Source organism: Mauremys reevesii, linkage group 4 (assembly GCF_016161935.1).
Source record: "Mauremys reevesii isolate NIE-2019 linkage group 4, ASM1616193v1, whole genome shotgun sequence".
NCBI lineage: Eukaryota > Metazoa > Chordata > Testudines > Geoemydidae > Mauremys > Mauremys reevesii.
In genome coordinates this window covers 17,289,884-17,313,429 of record NC_052626.1, presented here as the reverse complement: position 1 = coordinate 17,313,429, position 23,546 = coordinate 17,289,884, and the positions used below count along the sequence as shown (strand labels likewise).

General features: G+C 46.8%; 1 long non-coding RNA gene across 3 annotated transcripts in view; it reads right to left on the bottom strand.

The window, feature by feature from the left end:
- The window catches only part of LOC120404760, a 39,949-nt gene extending 17,626 nt beyond the window's left edge, over positions 1-22,323 (bottom strand). Inside the window, exons 1-5 of one of the 3 annotated variants that reach the window (XR_005598160.1) lie at positions 22,206-22,323; positions 14,768-14,862; positions 12,866-13,057; positions 12,512-12,562; positions 8,655-8,951 (exon numbers count right to left, since the gene is read on the bottom strand). This is a non-coding gene — a long non-coding RNA (uncharacterized LOC120404760). Of the gene's footprint in view, positions 1-8,654; positions 8,952-12,511; positions 12,563-12,763; positions 13,058-14,767; positions 14,863-22,205 lie in introns of those variants that run through there. The other 2 variants (XR_005598159.1, XR_005598158.1) reach the window with 2 other exon arrangements.
- Between the last annotated feature and the right edge of the window lie 1,223 nt (positions 22,324-23,546).

Here is a 23,546-nt window from a genome sequence, read left to right as displayed (position 1 = left end):
CAGACCGGCAGTGGGCTGTGCGAGGCCGGCGGCTGGGACCCCAGACCGGCAGTGGGCTGAGCGGGGCCTGCGGCCAGGACCCCAGACCGGCAGCGGGCTGAGCGGGGCCTGCGGCCGGGACCCCAGACCGGCAGCGGGCTGAGCTGCTCAGCCCACTGCCACTCAGGGGTTCCATCTGCCGGCTCCTGCCAGCTGGGATCCCGGCTGCCGGACCTGCTCAGCCTGCTGCCGGTCTGGGGTCCCGGCCCTGCCCACATACAGTGGGTACCTACCTTCTCCCTGGTTCTGGCCCATTCTCTTTCTCTCTCTGCACTGAGCTGAGGGTGGGAGTGCACTGAGCACAAGGCTGAGGGTGAAGGGTCTGGCCAGGAGCTAGAATGAGGGAAGGGGCTCAGGGTTGGGGCAGGAGGTTTGGGTGTGGGGCACTTACCTGGGCAGCTCCCACTTGGTGTGAGGGGTGCAGGTGGGAATGTGGGGTGGTGGTACAGGAGCTCCCGTTTGGTGCTCAGGGTGGGGATGTGGGGTTGCAAGAGTCAGGACGTGGGGGGTGAATGGGGGCTGGGTATGTAGGGGGATGCAAGAGTCAGGGCAGAGGGCTGGAGGCATGTGAGAGGGGTGCAGGTGTCAGGGCAGGGGGTGGGGGGCTGGGTATGTGTGGGGGTGTCAGAGTCAGCGCTGGGGTCATGAAGGAGTCAAGCACAGGGGTAGGTGTGTATGAGGAGGGCACAGGGCTCAGGCAGGAGCCTGGGGGGTGTGCAGGGCAGCAGGGCTCAGGGCAGAGGGCTGGGGGTGTGTGTGTGAGGGGCGTCAGGGCAGGGGGCTGGAGGAGACATGCCCCTATTCCACCCCCCGCTTCCCCAAGGCCCTGCCCCCACTTCCTTCGCAGGGAACAGCGAGCATGCTGACTCTGCTCCTTCCCGACCCCCTCCCTCACAAGGGCCATCAGCCCATCGGCGGGCGGGGAGGGAGGGAGGGATGGAGAGGCGGAGGAGGGCAGGAACCCAGCACACTACGGGAAGAGGCAGGGGAGCCAGCAGGACCAAGCTTCTGCCTCCTGCCCCCCGCGGGGAGGTAGGGGTGCGGTGGGAGCGGAGGGTGGAGAAGAGCGGGCCGGGCCAGGCCGGGCAGGGCAGGATTTTTAATGGCACGCTGCTGCCTGCCAGAGCTCCGGAACACTGGGTCTATGTGTTTGTACAACACCTTGTACAGCGGGGCCATAATCTCATGAGGGGGGAGGAGGGAGGGTAGGTGTTATCATCCTACAAATAATTAATAACAAGGGGCCCAGAGGCTGGGAGATAGCAAGCATGAATGGGATGCACCCCATCCAAGGTGTAAATACCGGGGCAAATGCAGACAGCAGTCAGGATTTGGTCCAGTGTAATTAAATATATTGTAAACAAAAGGATTAAGAACCTTGTTCAAGGTAAAGGCCAATGACTCACTGCCTTTCTCTCTATCCAGTGCAGAGAACTGAGCCCAGCAAACAAAGATAGCACAATATTCCAGGGATTGATATGCATTCGAGGCAGGTACAGTTCCTGATGCAGGATTTTTTGCATTTCATATATCAGCAAATCACAATACAAACCTTCACATGATGGAAACTTTTTTTTTTGGTGGGGAAGTGGAAAGGCAAAGACCCAGTTTGCTCGATATGTAGTGCATTACCTTCCCTTGTACAACTGAGTCCTTGTTGGTCCAGTGATGGATTGACTGCTGACCCTGTCTATCCAATACCTGGACTCATTAACTAAAGTGTACTGGGGTCAGAGAGCTGAGCACCATTTCTATTTCCCTTTGCGCATGCCCGCGTGCGCATGCCTACAGAGTCATTTACCCAGGAGAAAGCAATTCCAGGGCCATATAATCACAATCAAGTCATGTAGGAATACCGGGGTGAGTGACAATCTATTTGCATAGCTAGCAGGGGAACATGCTGTAACAACAGCAGGGCTTATGTCATTTAGCTACCGTCTGTGCAATATCTTTGGAAATTAATGCAGGATTTTCCAACTGTCGCAGCTTAGTTTCAGCATGTAGCTGAGGTTTTTCTTAACAAGATCAAATGTTTTTCATGTTACAATTAAACTCTCCCTTCTCTGTACCCCTTTGAGGTTCTGGAAAGCATGGCCTTCCTCCCACTCCCCATCAGGTCTCCCTGCAATTTCTGACGTGCAACCTGTCTGAAAAATTACCTTGAACTTGGCTGGGTCTGTCCTGTAAACCATGCAAACAGCCTAGGAAGCTGCTTGTATATGTTAACATTAAATTCAATACAAATTCCAGCTAAGATCCTCCTGTAGAGATGATCTTACTGATTGTGAAAGCCAGACTGCAGCAAAGAAGTTGAAAAGCTCATCTACTGTATCTCTCCCTTTACTGAGCTCACGTGTGAGCAACTGATGAAAAAAGAGCTCTATGGCCAACTCAGTGCCTCAGTAGCTCAAAGCCATGGATCATATTGGTGAGAGTAACTTTATGATCAGACTTTTATTCTTTTGTCTCCACAATACGTTGTATGTGCAACAACAGTCATTTTAGCCTTCAATGGAAATTGAATCCATAATCTTCAGAATCAGGAAGTTAGGCTAAAGGACTTAACCACCAAATCCTGCGAAGGAATAAAAGTATGTCTGCACCCACTGAAGCTAACTTCTGTAGCAGCCAAATTGGTTGAATAAAGAACAGAACTATCAGACACGTATACAAACATGTTGGAAAGAGAAATCATGTCTCACCAACCTATTAGAACTCTTTGAGGGGTCAACAAGCATATGGACAAGGGTGAACCAGTGAAATAAAAGCAAGTTTCAAAATGGCAGAATTTCCCACAAAATGGAAATTCTAGCTCCTCCCCAGCTTTAGTAATTTATAACAGAAGATTGCCAATTGGAGTAACTCTGGGTGAGACAGAGGTAAATTGGGGTCGAAAAGGAGTGTGACAAGAGACACTTGAGAGGTATCCAAAGCAAGTGAGTAAAGTAAACAATCCCCTAGGAAAAGTGAATTTTTTTAAATCGTGGCTGCTCCCTGCAATGTTCTAGGTGTCAGAGCACATAACAGCACGTCCAGAACTGAGAGCTGAAGCCTGAATCAGACCTTTCCTTGACTCACTGCTGGCACAAAATGAATGAGGCAAGTGAAAATTTTCCTCACTTCCCTAGAAAATAAAAGTACATATTGCAACCACTAAAATAGACTGTACCACCAAATTACAACCACCAGAGAATGTTCAGGCAGAAACGAAAGGAAAGGAAGTACAGAGTGAGAGAGTGTGTGTGTGTGTGTGTGTGTGTGTGTGTGTGTGTGTGTGTCTGTGAGAGAGCGCGAGAGAGCGCATAAGGGATTTTCAGATTCTATACACTCAACTGAGGTTGGGACAAAACTACCCATAGGTACTGGAGTTCCTGGCAGGCAAGGAAGCTGCCTGCCCCACTGGCTTTGGTTTGACTCTCCCATTAGCCTAGCTGTGCTCCCATTGACTTCAATGGGAGAGTTAGGCCAAAGTCAAGCATTTTTGAAAATCTAACACCAAGTTACACAATCTACGCGCACAAACACAAAGCAACTAACCCTTTCTATGAAGAGATGTTGCCATAATCCAATGCAGTGGAGAAACCCCTCCACCTAATCAGCAGAACTGAAATCCAAAATTATTGATTCCACCCCCCTGCGGCCCATCCTTCCATCAGCACCATAAACATTCAAGTTTCTGCAATGCCTGACATATGCTAATATTTTGCATTTCTGTAGTGACTTCCATCCAACGACCTCATTAACATTTTGAAACCATGAAGTGGCTCTCCCCATGATTCTTAGTTCAGATGCTTATGATAGCCTTATTGAGAAAAGTGTATATAAAAACATTATTTAAGAAGTTGCTGTGTGACTCTAAAGAAAATATTGATATCAAGAGCACTCACTCCTCTTTTACAGATATGAGGCCAAATGTTGTCAAATCCATAACGTGTTTCTGATTACTCAGATTAGCCTCTGATCCTTTTGCTTCCCATTTAACACCCAACCCGGCACCGTGCAGCATGCAGGCTCATTGCTGAGCCTACATTACCACATCCATGGGGCTCAGTACACATGTAGCTGTCTGCCCACATGCTATGGGATTAGGGCCTACAGGGGGCCACAAAATGCCAGCCAACCAATAGTCCTCTTAGGACATTGGGGGCAACCAGTGAGTTAGCTTGATTGGCACTTCAGCAAGTGTATCCCAGCCTTCCACTACACGGGGGAAAGAGTGCATTAAGAAAGTGTACTGAAGAATGAAATTTGTAAAAGATGTTTTAAGTAATTTTATGTAGTCTCCTCTCCATTCAAGTCATACACTTGGCATAACCAAATATCTGAAAGCCACTTCAGGTGGCATATTTTGTTGGTCAGATTCACAGCTGCACCCAGTTCAGTTTGTGTCCAGAAGCATGGGTTCTGAATGCTCCATTTTGGAGGCCATCTTGAGGCCACTGGAAAATTTGGTGCCTAATGTGTTAAAAATTGGAGGCTACTGTCATCAGACATTCCATTCCTTTTTTCATGTAGACTTTAAAGAAATCGGTTTGCAAGACAACATGATGTAAAACATTCAGATCAGACACAAGAGCTGATTAATGTCACCTAGTGCATTGGCTGAACTCTTGCTGATTCACGGCACTGTCTGAGATCACTATGACTAATTTAAAACAAAAAGCTAAGGCAGGCTTCTAAAGTCTGCAAGCTGTGGAGTGCCTTGTAGGTATTTAATTGCTTAGCTTTGCAAGATAAGAGAGTAGTCACACTGCTACCTGTCCTGATTAAATCAGAAACATTCGAAATATTCCTCCTTTTGAGAATGAGCTACAGAAGATTTATGACAATGTAACAGAAAACAAGCATAGTCCAGCTCAGTGCAAAGAGTTTATTAAGAGGGCAAATTGACATATCACCAAACTTGAAAAATGGATCCCTCCTCTGATTACACCCATGTCACTGTTTAGATGGGTTGATGATCATCCTTTGGAGCCCATTGTCTATGGACAAGTGATTCTTAAATTGTAGGCTGAAATGTAATATTCTACAGCTGGTAAGGAAGTATTTACTATGGCTGGGTGAATAATTTTATGGCAAGGCATTTAATTTATCTGATGAATGTAATCTCTTTTTTCATTAATTGTCTGCAAGATATTTGAAGTTCTTCACCAACTGATTCAGACAAATCATTCCTAATCTGTTGCTCATTTGCAACATACAAAACTCAAGCTGCATTGGTTAGTTTTGGTTGGAAACACAGGCCACACAGGATGTTTCTGGCCCCTCATAGGACAAGTGTAACTCTTGGAATGGAGGTTCTACTTCAAGAGGACTGCTTGTGAAAGTGCTACTCAGCATCAACACAGGTTACAAAATTAGACCCACATGATATAGCAGATATACCCAATAACAGAACTACTATGTACGTATTTATCAGGTAATACAGCAGGTCATCGTGTGTCTCTCTTCCCCCAGGTGCCAATGGAAGCAAAAGGACTTGGTTCAGTCTGCCTAGAGGTTCTTTTCTAAAATAAATATTACTAGGCCTCAAGCTACCACCCCAAGCTGGACTCTTACTTCTAGCTCTGGGAAATTAAAAAATAACCTCCCTGGTCATCTCTGCAGGTTGTTCTTCTCCATTCTTAAACACTCTGGAACCACAAATGCTTTTTCTTGGGGGGTGGGGGGAGAACGGAAAAACCAAACAAGAGAAACATAATCATCTAAACATTTACATATAATAAAATGCGCAAAACCCAAACCCTATGCCAGGAGTGTGGCTAATCCCTCAATTCTAATGAACTGTCTGGCTTGTTGTGGTCCAGCACTCATAGTCCCACAACAATTCTAATCCACCTAAAATGCCTCTCATGGTTCCACTCGGACTCACTGGTCACCATGGGCAACCGTTTTCTGCCTGTCTGCTGTAGTCCAGAGATGTCCACACCACCATGTCCCACTGTGATGTGCGGCTTCCTGGTCCAGCTCTGTGACAACAGCTCTGTCACTACTAGTCTGATCACACCTTACTACACATTTACTCTGCATCGCTGCAAGCTGTCAGGGCACTGCGAAGTCAGCTCTGTTGGCCCAGTGCAGGATCTGAGAAAGGGGCGGCCATCAAACATGTCCCCTTTCAGAAGGCCTCCACACCAACCCTGGCCATCAGAGCTCCTAATTTCCTCTATATTTCAGGAGGTAGACAGGCTTCCTCCCTTTTCCTTAGGTGCCAGGTCAGGAGAGCAGCAGCTTCACCAAGTTCATAAGGCCCTTTCTCAAGGCTCTGAGGAAAGAGCAACCAAGCTTATAGTAAGGAAAACCAAATCTCTAGGCCCACATCAGGCTAGAGACTTAGGGCTTGCAACCAGTACGAGCCAGAGTTGCTGCTTGTCCCCTGTTTAGCTTCCTCCTCCTGTTTCTATATCCCAGACCCAGGGTGGGGCAGGGCTCCTTGATTGCATCCAGGCTATTGTGGGCCTGTGGTGGGGATAGGACACCCCACCACAGGCCCTGCTGCAAAGCCAACTCTGTGCTGCTGTCGCTGCCACTGCCAGTTCAGTCTGGGCCTGTCCAGTCCCCCAAAATCACTCTGGACCCAGGTCTGAGTCTCCAGGTGGGAAACTAAGCAAAAACACAACACTTAGGGTCTCTGCAGACTGAGGAGCTCACTGGACTGTTAATTTTGATTTTCAATAAGACTTGGAACACTGGGAAAGTTCCAGAAGTCTTGAAGAAAACTAATGTGCCAATATTTAAAAAGGATAAATGGGATGACCCAGGCAATTACAGGCCTGTCAATCTGACATCAGTCCCGGGCAAGGTAATGGAGAGGCTACTATCGGACTCGATTAACAAAGAATGAAATGGAGGGTAATGTAATTAATGCCAATCAACATGGTTTTATGGAAAATACATCCTGTCATACTAACTTGATATTTTTTTTATGAGATTACAATTTTGGTTGATAAAGGTAGCCATGTTGATGTAATCTCTTTAGACATCTGTAAGGCATTTGACTTGTTACCACATGACATTTTGATTAAAAAACTAGACTATAAAATGTTCTATGGATAAAAGCTGGCTAACTGACAGGTCTCAAAATGTCATTTTAAATGGGGAATCATCACTGAACAGGTGTGTCTCTAGTGGGATCCCACAGGGATCAGTTTTTGGCCCCACCCTATTTAACATTTTTATTAACAACTTGGAAGAAAACATAAAATCAATCACCACAGATAGACAGTCACTTTATTTTGCACAATTCCTATGCTCTTTTACTAGTGCAGTCACAGTAACAATCAGAATGTAGACAAATTCCAGATAAAGCAACACCACACAGAATGTGGAACTCTGGGTAAGCAACTTTATAATTCCTGTAAATGATATTGGCCCTAGTTGGCTTCACACCTGTAGAGGGAACAGAAAGTTTCATCCCTCTATCCCTTCTAACTCTGGGGTTTACACCACAGAAGCCAAGAGTAATTACTGTGTATACTATTTTGCCATGATTTAGCTTCTAATTCAGCAGTCCCTCCCTACTCAGCAAAGCACACCCAGCTTTTGACAAGTGCTTAACTCCCATATGCTTAAAGCTCAGCATGTGCCTAAGTGTTTTGCTGACTAGGAATGGACTTAAGCACACGTGTAAATGCTTTGCTGAACTGGGGCCTGAGAGCCTTGTGAACAAACCAGTTTTCATCTTGGGCAGTGTTTTCCTCCAGTCTAAAACCCTCCCCCCAAGGGCATTCTAATTGCTGCAAATTTAATTAATCAAGTCTGCTCTCTTCTCACCTTCCAAGCCTATGTCCTTCCTCCTGTGCACAGAGACAGGCAAAACTCAGGTTGTCACCAATCTCCTAGCATTCTTTTCTACGGGATAGTCAAACATGTCCTGTCTGGCCTAGCCTTGGTATCACGGGTGGAATTGTTCTCTGGAATGCTAACGAGCATGTCCAGTATCAGCACAAGGCCCCTGAGCTGTTTCACTGCCCCCATGTTGTGTTTTCGTCTCCTTTATCAAACATTACCATCTCCCTCAGCAGTTGGGTACGCTGGCAGGCTGTGCGTTCATACAGGCTTGTTGGTTCTTCTAAAATCTGTTTGTTCTTTTCTCACTTCCTTTCACTGATTTTATCTTCTAGAGAAGCTGGGCTTTGGAACAGGACCCTGGTTACAAGCTCCTGGAACAGCCATGTACTTGTATGAGATCCAGCTCCGAGTTTTTCCCTTCCTCCTGTTGAGACACTTAGGTGCTTGTCTTGAGACCACAGCTGGAATCAGAGGTGGTGCTTTCCCAATATCTTTTGGGAGAGGATTGCCTCAGCACCGTGGGGTTGGTTCTTTTAATTAAATTCACCCCATGGCACACAGCATATCTCATGTTTTTTTCACCGCCCAAGGATAAACTTCCGCAGCTCAGGGAATTTTGCGTGGGAAGCAAACCAGATTTTTGATGCTTAGTACCAGGAATGTACGTTATCTGTGACGTATCTAAGAGCCACAAAAATGATTCAAGGGCTGAAAAAAATGCCTTACAGCGAGAGACTGAAGGAGCTCAAGCTGTTTAGTGTATCAAAAGAGAAGATTGAGTGGTGAGTTGATTATGCTGTACAAGTACCTTAATGGGGAGAAAAATACCAGTTACTGAAGGGGTCTTTAACCTAGCAGAAGAAGGCATGAGAAGCAACAGTGGCTGGAAGTTAACACAAGACAAATTAGAAATAAGGCACAAGTTTTTAAACGGTGAGGATGATTAGCCATTGGAACAAACTACTAAGGGAAGTGGTGGATTCACTACGTTTTGAAATTTTCAGATGAAGACGGGATGCATTTCTGGCAGATAGGCTTTAGCGAAAAATTAGTTCTTGGATTCAACAGTGTGAAATTCAATGGCCTGCGTTAGATCAGATGAGCTAATGGTCCCTTCTGACCTTAAAAGAAAAAAAAATTATGAATCTCTGGTTCTTGCAGTTTATCCATGAGGATCAAGTTGTATTTGGAGTCCTGGGGGAAAGCCCTGGATTTAGTTAGCTTGCAGACAGAAATGAAGTGGGCTATGTTTATTTAAATCAGCTGAACTTTTCTACTTCTATGTGAGTGGATCTCTCCCTATGCATCACTGAGTGGTGTTGATTTACCAAATACAGAAAGTGGTTCCTCAAGGGCTGACCAGTTTCCATCGAGGCGTGTGTTGGGAGGGCTGTTTAAAGCCATCAGTGGCCTGGCACTGGTGAAATTGTGATGTTAGCTCATTTGTTTGTTAGGTTGCTGCTATTGGTCGACTAAGTGATTGCCCTTGTCCACCTCCCAGGATCTTCAGGGCCCGCTCAGTGGCTTTGGGCTTCCATGGTAATTGTGCAAGGCACTTCTGAGGCCCACAGTCCACCTGAAGGCCCAAGGAGCAGACAAGCCACCTCCTCACTCAGGGATCAGAGTGGAAGGAAAGGAATTGCATTCCACCAGGCTTCCACTTTCCAAAACCTGAAAGGTTAGAAGTTGCCAAGCAAGTCTGTTGGGCTCGAGACAATCACCTACCCCCAAGATGGGCACTTTGCAAATCCAAACAGACAACAATTGCATTTCACTGGCGCTGGTACAGGTTCACTCTGTGTCTCAGACCCAGCGGAGAGCTGTTGACTTACTAATCTAGTAAGCAGTTTTGGTTCACCAAACCCATGAGAACACAAGGCAGAGGAGCTTCCATTAAACTGCCACAAGCAATAGGAACCTGGCAAGCCCATCAACCCCCAATACCTGCTCAACAACCAACCAATTCAAAGCCATCATGGGAGGGAGGGAGGAAACTTCCATTTTTGAATTTTTTTCCCCGTGATAGTTTAGCATTGCCTGATTGAAGGACAACTTCACCACCTCGACAGAAAGTCCCCAGCACCAGCTCTGCATTCCCCCAAGCAAGATCAAGCCTAATCTTTCATTTCATACAGTTTGAATGAAGTACAGGAACCTCTGAACAAAAGCTCAGGAGACAGATTATGTCTAATACACATTGCCTTGTGTTGAGGTGGTGTGAAGCCAAATCATGGGGAATTCCAACATAGAGTACACACCTGCAGTCCCCTGTACCCCAATATAAAGTGCTTGAAAATCCAGAAGTGGAGGAGGACAGGCCCACTGATGGGGGGAGGACAAAGGGAGCAATTGCCCAGGAGCCTGGGTGATTTAAAAAGGGCCCAGGGGTTCCTGGCTGCTGCCACAGTAGCGGTAGCAACAGCCGGGAGCCCCGGGTCCTTTTAATTGCCCTGGTGGGCTGCAAGGTTCTTAAGCACACACACGGTGGTACCACTGGTGGCGAAGGCAGCCGGGCGGGCACGTGGAAGCCCTGGCCGTGCCAGAAGAGCACGCCCAGTGGCACACCCAGCAGCTCACTGGGCACCAGCCAGTGCAGGCGTAGCACCGTCCAAACATCAGGCAGACCTTTCTCGGGGACCCATTGACTGTGCTGCCCCGGGCAGAGCCATCCCTAAGGTACGGCAAATTGGGGCGACTGCTCCAGGCCCTGCGGGCAGGCACAACTGCCCAGCACGGTCGGTCCTGGAAATGACGGATTCGTCACTTCCGCCCTGGGGACACCCCCGCCAGGGACAGCCCTGATTTGCAGTGTTTCCTGCCCATCCCAGACACCAGGCCATGGCCTGAGCTTCCCTAAGAATGGCCTGGGGGCCTCAGTAGTCTCTCAGGCCCTAAAATATCCCTGTCATCCTTGACATGCTGGTGTATGCAGAGAGTGCCACTGAGCGATGTGCTGAGCTGCTCCTGGAGGTCACATCCCCAATAGCTCCCTTTCCAAATCCTCTTGCTATCCGGAGCGGGATGATGCTCGCTTCCAGGAGACCCAGACTCAGAGAGAAAGGGACAGCCCTGGACCCTCAGTGCAGCAAGATGTCTGCATCCCTGGATCAGCATTTTATTTAAATGTATCCATATTTATTTATAGAAATGTGCCTATCATGCTAATTTGATGGACAGAATTAAACAAGTGGACTCCAACAGATTAATTACTGAACCACACCGCATCAAAAACATGGCCCTCAAGAACAGAACTAGAAGTAAATTTAGCAGCAGCTGAAATTGGATCACAACAGCGCAGCTTCCATGGGCAAAGCATCTCTGGAGACAATTTGCTTCCACTAGACTTAACTGCCAGGCAAGCTCTCTGAAAACTGCCTGGTCTCCATCCTACAAAGAATTGGGGCATGTGCTTAACTTCGCTCACTCTGAGCACATCAACTGATGTCACTGGAACTGCTCACAGGACATAAAGCTAAGCAATGTGTGCAAATGTTTGCAGGCTCAGGGCCCTAGCTAGCCTTCCACCGAATATATAGCAATAGAAAAGCTAGTACAGTGCTGCAGATATTTGTGTACAGCAATAGATGGTGTGTAAAACCCATCGACACTTCTCAGAGTAACCAGAGCAGCATTATCACAATGAAAATGGAGATAAGGCAGAGCACTCACATTTTAACAGATGAGCAAAATGCTTCTCTATGCACCTACAAACCCATAAAGTATTTTCTTTCCAGACCTGCATTAGAAAGCAGCACAACTGGAGCACAATTTTTAATCACCCCCAAAACTACGATTCTCTTTCTATTTTTAAATCTAACTTCATCACAATAGTGCCAATATTTCTCTCTTAACTCCCAGGCATATTTACAGGGAGCAGGATATGCTGCCGGGTATCTCTGCTGCCACAAGATTTGTGTTATTTTTCAGTTCCTCTCACTCGGGTTGATCTTGGCAGCAGATCATAAAGCGTGTGAAGCTCAACATAAACTGAAGCCATTGTTACTCAGTCTCCCAGTCCTCAGTTCTGGAACAACATTTCCCCAAGCACCTTCAACTGAATCGTTACTTTGTCCCCCAAAGTCTATTACTGTATTTCTACTTAACTATTTACTTGGCCTCCCTGGAGGAGCCAAAACAAAATGCTTCCTCTTTCTCTGCTTAATTTACACAGCGCTTTACAAACGGTCTAGGTGACAGGGCATTAAACAGCCACATTGCAAGGGCTGTTTCGGTCAGCTCGGGGCATACAACATTAAAGGGGCAGTATAAAAACATGGAGATATTTAAATGCAATTTTGGGTTCTTCTTCTGTCACCCAGAAAAAGACACATGGGCAAATCTGGTGAGATCCCTGCACGGAAGCATGTTTAGGGGCTAGTTAGCCTTCTGCCTTACCGATGGATGACAGATGGTTTTGAATAGACACAGTCACATATGGTGGGTTCCTGGCAGTTTTGTTTTTAAGATGGCACCAGAAATGGGGCTATTCATGCACATAAACAAGCAGACAATTGCCTCCACTGTCAACTATGGCCACCATCCTATGGGTGCAGCTGATGTTGAGGGGTGGTTTCTGGAATCCTGGGGCAAGTTTGTCCCCAACATAGTTTAGGGCAGCTCCAGGGCTGCTCTAAACCATCTAGCCCCAAGATGTCATTCAGCAGACTTCAGCAGGGCTTACCTGAGTGCAGCAGCGTTCCAGCCATGACACCACTCCTCTGGGAACTCCCACCTACATGGGAGAGGAAGGGTAGTGGTACAGGAGCTATAGCCTCTGAGGACAGCACTACACCCAGTCTTGCTTCCAGCTGCTTTGGACTGGAGCAGGGCTCAGCAGACCTTGGTTGTAACTCCTCTGCCCACGTGAAAGGGGCTTTATGTTTCTGTCTTTAGTGACCGTGGTTTGTAAGGCACCGTGTACAAACTTACTTACTCTTCCTAAGCTGTCTCAGTTGGGCTCGCGACATGGTAGATAAAAGTCTCCAAGATGCATGTGCAGAAACAAATAATAAATGGAAGTCAATGGGAGTTTTACCATCAACGTCAGTGAGAACAGAATCGGACCCATCAGTTGGCAACCCTCTTTATCAACGTGTATTTGCATCTCCTTCTGGTGCTGTTTTTCAAGGGCTATTCACAGGACAGAGCTGTAGAAAACACTGTTCCTTTCTTCACTCACCACCACCTTGTTATCTACTGCAGAGTGTTACTCCAAACCCCTTTCTCTCTAGAGAAAGGAAATGCACAGGAGATGGAAATAGTACAGAAGACACAACAACGTACTCAACATTATTGTTGAAATCTCTTACAGAAGATTAGGCTTCCTGACAGTATCTCTAATAATTAGCGGTGTTAGGAAAGCGAAACAAGATCAAGGGGCAGATTTTTTTCATTGACACGGCTGTAAACCCAAAATAATCCCTTCAAAGGAGTTGCTAGGGTAGTAAAGGAGCCCAACAGGTGAACCTTGACAATCAAGCGTAATAAATTACAGGTATTTATAGTGGAAGAGATAACAGCCATTCTCTAAACACAAGCCCACATGGGAAGATCACTACCAGAATATCACGCTGTATCCCCCTTGTAGAACTGACACTGGAGTTAAGGTTTCCAAATCTCCTGTTACCATCAGAGTACATTTGGTTTAGATGCAAATGTTCAATATCCATTAAAATTTGAATAGCAGCAGAGAAAAATAGCCCAACAGACAAGCCCTTAAGTTTGATTATGGTAAGCGGCTTTTGGTTACTGTGCCGTATGGAAAAACCTGCTGTCAACATTCAAAGTAAGAATCAATGTCAAGATTCTCATTCACAGGGCCGGATTGTCAGTCAGTGTAAACTAGGGTGACCAGACAGCAAGTGTGAAAAATCGGGACAGGGGTTGGGGAAAGGGGGTAATAGGAGCCTATATAAGAAAAAGACCCAAAAATCAGGATTGTCCCTATAAAATTGGGACAGAGGGTCACCCTACTGTAAACCAGCCCAGCATCACTGAGCTCAACAGAGCTACACTGATTTATCACTTGGTGATCTGGGCCCTCATATCTGGAATTCCAGTAAGTTAATTCATTTTCCCAGAGAGCAAAGTTTGTCTCATCACCCCAGGGTAGCTTGGAGTTTCACACCTTTAATTTGGTAATCTGATGGAGAAAGGCTCCGGTGGAATCTGAAAATGTATCTCAAGAGTCTCAAGTATATATGTAAAGAAGAAAATGAATTACAACTTCAGCAACATCTATTAGGAGATTTCTACCATAAGCCCCACTAAAATCTAGGCAATATTGTTCTTTACAACTATATTTACCCCTAATTTTGATCTTCTGAAATATACACATTTAAACATCAAGTAAATAATAAACCTACAATTAATCTAGCAAAATATAACCGGGTTTAGGACACATTTCAAAATCAATTTTGTAAAAAAACATTCCAAACTTGTAGAAAATTCAAATCAAACTTTAAGTCAACTGTTTCGTTCTAACAGAGCTACAATGACTATGAAAGACTAGCTTTATTCAAACTACCTAGGAAAAAGCAGGGCAATTGCCTTCTTTAGAGAAGTTGTCCAATGACTCTGAAGTTAAAAGAAGAATCCGAAGTAGAACTCACAGGGCACATACTGTGCATGCTTTCACTGAGACAGCGGTGAAAGGAGAGAACTGTAGGGTTTGATTCTTATCTCCACACTAAGGCACTATGTTGATTTGCTCTCCTTCCCCTCTTTAAAGCCCCTTTATTTTTCCAGAGCAGTGTAAATGAGACTTGGATCTATAGAGGTTTATGGTGGACAGTACAACCTGAAATAGAGTTGAATTCCCCATCTCTAGACATCTGCATACATGTGCTGAGAACAGCCATAAATTTATACTGTATTAGTTACAATTGCTAGTAGCAGTTGATAATGCCTTTGGGTTACTTTCTGCAGTAGCGCTTACCCAATCTGGCTTCCCTTGCCGTGGATGTCCTTTCCCCCAGCGAATCAAACTCCATATTGCAGATGTTTTCACTATACCTCTCCCCTTGTGAGAATCTGGTTTGTTAACAGAAGAACATTTAAACAACAGCATATTTCCTGCTGGATCCCAGTCCTTGGTGCAAGGTTCTTAGTCCTCCCCTAGATGAGGGCCTGGTGCCTAGTCACATGCTTTCCTCCCAACAAGTCTAGATCCTAGTCACATGATTCCTTCCATCACCTGACCGCTAGTCTGAGAGGTAAACTAGTTACAGGTGGGGCTGAACGCATGACTCCCTTAAAAGCCAGCTGACCTATGACACTGGCTGTTACAGGCCAGTAAATCTAACTTTAGTACCAGGCAAACTGGTTGAAACTAGAGTAAAGAACAGAATTATCAGAAAGAGATTAACATGATTTGTTGGGGAAGATTCAACATGACTTTAGTAAAGGGAAATCATGCCTCACCAATCTATTAGGTGCCTTTGAACGGGTCAGCAAGCATGTGGACAAGGGTGAACCAATGGCTATTGTGTACTTATACTTTCAGAAAGCCTTTGGCAAGGTCCCTCACCAAAGGCTCTTAAGCAAAGGAAACAGTCCTGGGATAAGAGGGAAGGTCCTCTGATTGATCAGAACTGGTTAGAAATTAGGAAACAAAGGGTAGGAAAAAATGGTCAGTTTACAAAGTGGAGTGATGTAAATAGCAAGGTCCCCCAATTATCTGTACTGGAACCTGGGCTGTTCATAAATCATCGAGAAAAAGGGTAAACAGTGAGGTAGCAAAGTTTGCTGATGATACAGAATTATTCAAGATAGTTAAGTTAAAAAAGGCTGCGAAGAGTTACAAAGGGATTTCACAAAACTAGGTTACTGGGCAACAAAATGGCAGATAAAATTCAGTGTTGATAAATGCAAGGTAGTACACACTGGAAAACACAATCCCAACTGTACATACCCAATGATGGGGCCTAAATTAGCTGTTAGCTCTCAAGAAAGATCTTGGTATTGTAACCAGAGTCAGGATGAGCTCTACCCTGACATCTGGTGGTGAATTGTGGTGAGTGTGGAAAAGAATTTCAGGGGCTGATCTTGTTTGCACAGGCGCACCCACCCCATCTAGCATGAGCCCACAGCTGCCCAAATGGTCACTTTGGCTGCTGTGGGATCTCCAGTTTCTCTGTTATTGAGGCAGGAAGAATGAAGTGTTGTTACCCTGATTCAAGGCCAGTGGAACTGTTTTATGACAGAGGGACTCACCCTCAACCAAGTAGCACTCGCTAGACAGGGGACATGGGTTCCAAAACCTAGTGAATTGAGAGAAGCTGGGTACAGATATTTGTACTTGATAGTATGGGCCCGCTTTTAGGGCCTGAAATACCAATTGTACTGTCTCCTCTCTCCACTGTTAAACAGCAGTACTGATTTTGATTCCATTAAGAGTCTAGTTACAGGCTGCTGTGCTGAATTCACTTTGGGCCAATGGTGGACCAGGACTGGGGCTCCCCTACTATGAGCTGAAATCGCTCAAGAGCTGAGATCACTGAGTGCTTTGTTAACTAGTGGGGGAGCCTGAAGATATATTGCTAAGTGGCTGGTAGAGAGGAGCATTTTGTGGGATGGTTGGAGCGGCCCACAGGATGGTGAGTGGAGTGAAGTGGAGCAGAGCTGAGTGGAGCAGTTTGTGGGATGCTGGAGCGGCTCATAGGATGACTGGTGGTGTGGAGTGGCTCCTGGTGAAGGCTGCTGCAGAACCCCACGGAGAGGCAGGGCAGTTGGCCTCGGACCACACAAGGTGCCCCTTAACAGCCCGTGCACCCCTTCCCCCCATTTCCACCCAGGCTGGGGGGCAGGTAAAACTCTGCAGATAAACTTTTGAAGTCTGGGGCTGCACTGACCAGCGACAGAGACTTTTGGGGTGTTGGACTTTTGGGACTTTGGGGTGATCTTTAGGGGTGTTGGACTTAAGACCTTGAGGGAAAAAAGATACTGCCAAACTTACTTGGGGTGGGTCTTTTGTTCATGGTTTGTGTTATGAATCCTGTTTGTGGTGTTTCCCCAACATAATGCCACATTGTTTCCCTCCTTTATTAAAAGGATTTTGCTATACTCAGACTCCGTGCTTGTGAGAGGGGAAGTGTTGCCTCTTAGAGGTGCCCAGGGGGTGGTATGTAATTGTCCCAGGTCACGGGGTGGGAGCGCGAGCCGGTTTTGCATTGTGTTATTGAAATGGAACCCCTAGATCAGGCCTGCACAACTCGTAAAGCGGTGAGGGCCACATTCCTCCAAAGAAAACAGCTGAGGGCCGAAACCTCCCAGCCCCGTGGAAACACCCGCCCCAGGGCCGCCCAGCCCCGTGGAAACAAACCCTCCTTCCCCAGCACCGCCCCCACCAAAACAGCTGTGGGCCAAAACGGAAGGTTGGGGGTGGGGAGGTGATACTTTATTTTAAATCAACCAGGGGCTCCCAGCTAAAGAGGTGGCTGGGAGCCCTCAGGGTCAAATTAAAGGGCTCGGGGCTCCGGCGGCTGGGGGAACCCGGCAGGGCTGGCTCTAGGTTTTTTGCTGCCCCAAGCAAAAAAAAAAAATTTGGCCGCCCCCCATCCTGCTGCCCCAGTCCTGGGCTCTCCCCCCACCCACACACACCCCCTGCAGCCCCAGTGCTGGGCTTCCCCCTTTCCTCCCCACCAGTGCCCTCCCCCCATCCCGCTGCTGCCCCAGCCCGTGGCCCCCCCCCACCCGTGCCCCCCCCCACCTCCTGCTGCCCCAGCCCTGGGTCACTGGTAACTCGCTCCCAGAGCGGGTCATTCAGCAGGAATTGTGGATGTGCACAAAACACAGACAGGATTGGTTCCCATATGGTTACAGAGCTGCAGTAAAGTGGAACAATTTTCAGCTTGTGTGATTGGGGGATATCTGGATGCATATTATAAGACCGTCCTCCATAAATGAGGAAAAGTTGAGGTGCCTTTATTATTCTTTTGTTCCACTCTTTCTTTCTATGGGGAATTTGCCAATGCAATATCACTGTCTTCCTTTTAAACAAACAAAAAGGCAATGGCTGTTGAAAATAGCAATTCCAGTCCTAATAAGCATTTCTTGCTCAATTTTATCCTACTTTTTCTACAGCAAGTTACAGTGGATCAGTATATTTGATTTGGGAGAAATGAAGTAACAGCTGCCCAAACTGAGCTTGAGCACTCCTGAATTTTGAGGTGTTCAAATCTGGAAGGCAGGTGCTGGGAGGGGGCTGTGGGCTCCACGGGGAGCATGGCAGCAACTGTCTGGAGCTGCACGGAGCCAGACACGCTGGTCTGAGTGGCACGGTAAGGGGGCTGGGGGTTGGAGAAGGGGTAGGGGGTTCCGGGGGGCAGTCAAGGGCCAGGGAGCAGGGGTTGTTGGATGGGGCAGAGGTTCAGGGGGGCAGTCAGGGGACAGGCCGAAGTAGGATAGGCATGGGAGTCCCAGGGGTTTATCAGGCGACAGGTAGAGGGTGGGGTCCTGGGGAAGTTGGGGGTCTCAGGAGGGGGCAGTTGGGGACAAGGAGAAGGGAGGCTTAGATAGGGGCTGGGGTCCCAAGGGGCAGTTAGGGGCAGGGGTCTCGGGAGGGGGCAATCGGGGGACAAGGACCAATGGTGCTTAGATAGGGGGTGGGAGTCCTGGGGGGCAGTTAGGGGAAGGGGTCCAGGGAGGGGACAATCAGCGGCCGCGGGCTGGGATTCAAACGGCTCTGGGCTGCAGGCAGCCGCAGGGAGCCCTGAGCCCTTTAAATCCCAGCCACGGCTGGGAATCTCTGCGGGCAGCCCAGAGCCTTCTGATTTCCGGCCGTGCTGGGATTTAAAGGGCTCTGGGCTCCCTGCCCCTGCGGGCAGCGCAGAGCCCTCTGACTCCTGGCTGCGGCTGGGATTTAAAGGGCTCTGGGCTCCCTGCCCCCGCGGGCAGCACAGAGCCCTTTGATTCCCTGCCGCGGCCGGGATTCAAAGGGCTCTGGGCTGCCCACAGAGCACCGTGTGTGGGGGATTTAGAATCCCCCCACGGGCCACACAGTGAGGCTCCGCAGGCCGTCGTATGTTGTGCAGACCTGCCCTAGATACTGAACGCAGCCCTTGTTGCTGTCCACTCACTCAGACGGGCAGAAGGTTTACAGTATCAGAGAATCATAGACTATCAGGGGTGGAAGGGACCTCAGGAGGTCATCTAGTCCAACCCCCTGCACAAAGCAGGACCAATCCCCAACTAAATCATCCCAGCCAGGGCTTTGTCAAGCCTGACCTTAAAAACCTCTAAGGAAGGAGATTCCACCACCTCCCTAGGTAACACAGTCCAGTGCTTCACCACCTTCCTAGTCAAAAAGTTTTTCCAAATATCTAAGCTAAACCTTCCCCACTGCAACTTGAGACTATTACTCCTTGTTCTGTCATCTGCTACCACTGAGAACAGTCTAGATCCATCCTCTTTGGAACCCCCTTTCAGGTAGTTGAAAGCAGCTATCAAATCCCCCCTCATTCTTCTCTTCTGCAGACTAAATAATCCCAGTTCCCTCAGCCTCTCTTCATAAGTCATGTGTTCCAGCCCCCTAATCATTTTTGTTGCCCTCCACTGATCTCTCTCCAATTTTTCCACATCCTTCTTGTAGTGTGGTGCCCAAAACTGGACACAGTACTCCAGATGAGGCCTCACCAATGTGTAATAGAGGGGAATGATCACATCCCTCGAGCTGCTGGCAATGCCCCTACTTACACAGCCCAAAATGCCATTAGCCTTCTTGGCAACAAGGGCACACTGTTGATTCATATCCAGCTTCTCATCCACTGTAAACCCTAGGTCCTTTTCTGCAGAAGTGCTGCCTAGCCACTTGGTCCCTAGTCTCTAGCAATGCATGGGATTCTTCCATCCTAAGTGCAGGACTCTGTACTTGTCCTTGGTAAACCTCATCAGATTTCTTTTGGTCTAGGTCCCTCTGTATCCTATCCCTACCCTCCAGCCTATCTACTACTCCTCCCAGTTTAGTGTCATCTGCAAACTTGCTGAGGGTGCAGTCCACACCATCCTCCAGATCATTAATGAAGATATTGAACAAAACCGACCCCAGGACTACCTTTGGGACACCCCGCTTGATACAGGCTGCCAACTAGACATGGAGCCATTGATCACGACCCGTTGATCTAGCCAGCTTTCTATCCACCTTATAGTTAATTCATCCAGCCCATACTACTTTAACTTGCTGGCAAGAATATCGTGGGAGACCATATCAAAAGCTTTGCTAAAGTCAAGGAATAATACGTCCACTGCTTTCCCCTCATGCACAGAGCCAGTTATCTCATCATAGAAGGCAATTAGGTTAGTCAGGCATGACTTGCCCTTGGTGAATCCATACTGACTGTTCCTGATCACTTTCCTCTCCTCTAAATGTTTCAAAATTGATTCCTTGAGGACCTGCTCCATGATTTTTCCAGAGACTGGAAAAACTATCATGGATAGTTCTCTGAAAATGTACACTCAATGTGCAGCAGCAGTCAAGAAAGCTAACAATATTAGGAACCATTAGGAAAGGGATAGACAGACAGAAAATTTCATAATACCACTATGTAAATCCATGGTATGCCCACACCTTGAATAATGCATGCAGTTCCGGTCATCCTATCTTACAAAAGGTACATTAGAATTGGAAAAAAGTTCATAGAAGAGCACATAGGCGCCAACTTACCCTGTGGATGCTCAACCCCCCCTGCCCAAGTCCCTCCCCCACTCCACATCTTCCCCGAAGCCCCCACCCCATCCCACTCCTGCTCTGACCCTGCCCCCACTCCACCCCTTCTCCCAAGCCCCCACCTCTCCCTCCCAGAGCTGACCTGAACACCGTGAAACAGCTGTTCACGGCAGGAGGGAGGTGCTGGGAGGAAGAGGGAGGAGTCATCAGTGAGGTTGCTGGTGGGGGAGAGTGGAGGGGAGAGTGGGGAGTTTGGCTGCCGGTGGGTGCTAAGCACCTACTAATTTTTCTCTGTGGGTGCTCCAGCCCTGGCGAGATTAGAAGGATTGGCACTGCTCAACTTAGAAGAGAGGTGAAGAAGGAAGGATATGACAGAGCTCTATAAAGTCATAAGGCATGTGGAGAAAATGAATAAGGAAGTATTATTTACCTCCTTACATAACACAAAAACCTGGGGTCACCTGATGAAATTAATAGGCAGCAGGTTTAACACAAAACAAACAAGTACTTCTTCACAAAACACAGTCAACCTGTGGAACTCATTGTGATGGGATGTTGTGAAGGTCAAAAGCATAACTGGATTAAAAAAGAATTAGATAAATTCATGGAGGATAGGTCCATCAATAGTCAGATGGTCAGGGACACAACCCTATACTTTGGGTGTTCCTAAGCCTCTGACTGCCAGAAGCTGGTAGTGGATGACAGGGGATGGATCACTCAATAATTGCCCTGTTCTCTGATTGTCCTCTGAAGCATCTGGCACTGGCCGCTGTCAGAAAACAGGACACTGGGCTAGATGGACCGTTGGCCTGACCCACTACGGTCATTCTTATGTTCTCAATATTAGCTAAGCTTAACATGCAGTTGAAGAACAAGTATTCAGAATGGAGAACAAGTTGGATCCTAATCCCTTTCATGCATTTTAAGACAGAAGGAGAGCCAAAGCTTCAGTCCATACTGTTTACAGTCCAGAATATAAAAAGAATTAAGAACAGCCAAACCAGATCAGAGCTGTGATTCAGCTAATCCAGTTCCCTTTGTCCAAATCAGACTCATGCACCACCTAAGCCAGATGTTTCTTAGAGAAATGCAAGAAATTCTGCAGAAACAGTCATGAAATAGCTAGCCCAAGGGGAAACTTACTTCCTAACCTATTTTAGAGATAGATTGGCTTTGGCTTATACCCTGAAGTATGAGAGTTTTGTAACCCTTCCAAAACTCATGTGTGCACATGGTGTGTTAGAATTCTTGCTATTATAGCTCTGGCTGTTCATATAAATGCCTTTTTTGAATCCTGTTCTTGGTAAAGAGTTTGATTCTATTTAGTATCAAATGTCTGTCAAGCACATGAACTAAAACATCTGAGGAGCAGACAGTCTGGGCAATTCAATTTAAGTATCAGCCAGAAGATAGCAAAAACAAAAACAAGAAGCTGGAAAAAAGTCAAAGCCTGGTCAGAAAATACAGGACTATTTCAACCAAATTTTCCAGCCTTAATGCTATATGGTCTCTAAAGAGAAATCCACGATGCAAGAGCAGTAAAGCTAGAGCACAGCAGGAAACCTCTAAGTGGTGTCGATGTAATCAGACTGCAATCTCAGTATACCATGAAACGGAAATAACCTTGAATGTCTACTGGTATTTTTCACTGGAGAGCAACAACAGGATATGATAAAGGGACAGAAGTATGGAGTTGGCTGCCAGCACTTACCTAGCTCCATAAATTACATACTGCTACTCCACACACCGAAAGGAGCAGGAAGAGAGGAGAATAGTCTTTTTATGGCATTCTCCTGCATGTGGCACTTTTAAAGACAGTATTCTAGGAGCGATGTCAGTTTTGGCCAATCAACATTGGCTTATATTGTGAGGTCATAAACAACAGGATATTTACTCCAGGAATGGCTACATTGGTGGACCAGATCTTTGATTCCTTAGACACTCAGAATGCCCAAATGGAGTTTTTGTGGGTGGAAGGAATGGGCCACTAAATGGCCTCACTCAGAGAGATTTGGCTAAATGCTTGACATGAGACTACAAATCCCCACACTTAAGCTAAACAAATGTTGCCAGCTAAATTCTGTTTATTTGCAGCAGATAATAATTCTTGGCTCTAATGAGCAATATAAAAATGACTGAAGATGCGCCTGAACCAGACCTCTGGGAAATCAAAACTCTCCATGTTCTGGAAGAGTTTGCACAGGGATCCAAGTTTAGCAACATATGCCCAAGAGTAAAAGTAGTGCAAAAGCCAACATAATATTTTTAAAACCAAATACCCACATTTAGGCAGCTACTTAAAAGTGGCCTGACATTTACAAGAGTGGGCACCCCTGTATTTCATTTAAGTCAATGGGCGCACAAGGTGCTCAGCTCCTTTGGCAAACAGGCTACGTATTTAGGTGCATACATATAGAAGTAGGTGCCTAAATTTAGTCACCCGTGCTTGAAAATGTCGGCCCTATATTATGTCTGCTTTTATTGACTGGTGTTTGTATCTGGCTGCATCTCTTCATGCTCAGATGCCCTTAGAAGGCATTGGATTTTGGAACACACTAACTAGTGCTGTCACTCATCAAAAGGTTTTTATCCATGGTGACATGGTGCAAAGTAGATTCTCCTCCTCACTTTTTTAAAGGATATCGCTGCACTTGAGATAACCTCCCAGGCTTATCTGTACTGAAAGTAATGTCACCAGGCTGTCAGAACACCTCCCTCAAATCAGCTGAGTTGGTGTCATCTTATGTATTGGGTGTGTAAGGAATGCCTAAATGTGTGAGGTTTGTCATTTTACAGCTGTTCAATGGGGCCCTTTCAAGGGAGAGGTTGGCTTCATATCTGCCTTCAGAAGCAATCAGCAAACCAAGCAAAACTAGAGAGGCAGACACATCACACTTCAAAGTATGTGGACAAGGCAGGATCTAGGGCCACCAAGCCTATTCTGTCATTTGTCTGCAAGTATTTGCCAGTTCTCTAAGTGAGAAACCGCCCAGCTTCTTTCAGCTTTTCATTTGCTCTGAACTACTTAAATGTTCAAATGCAGCACTGTAAA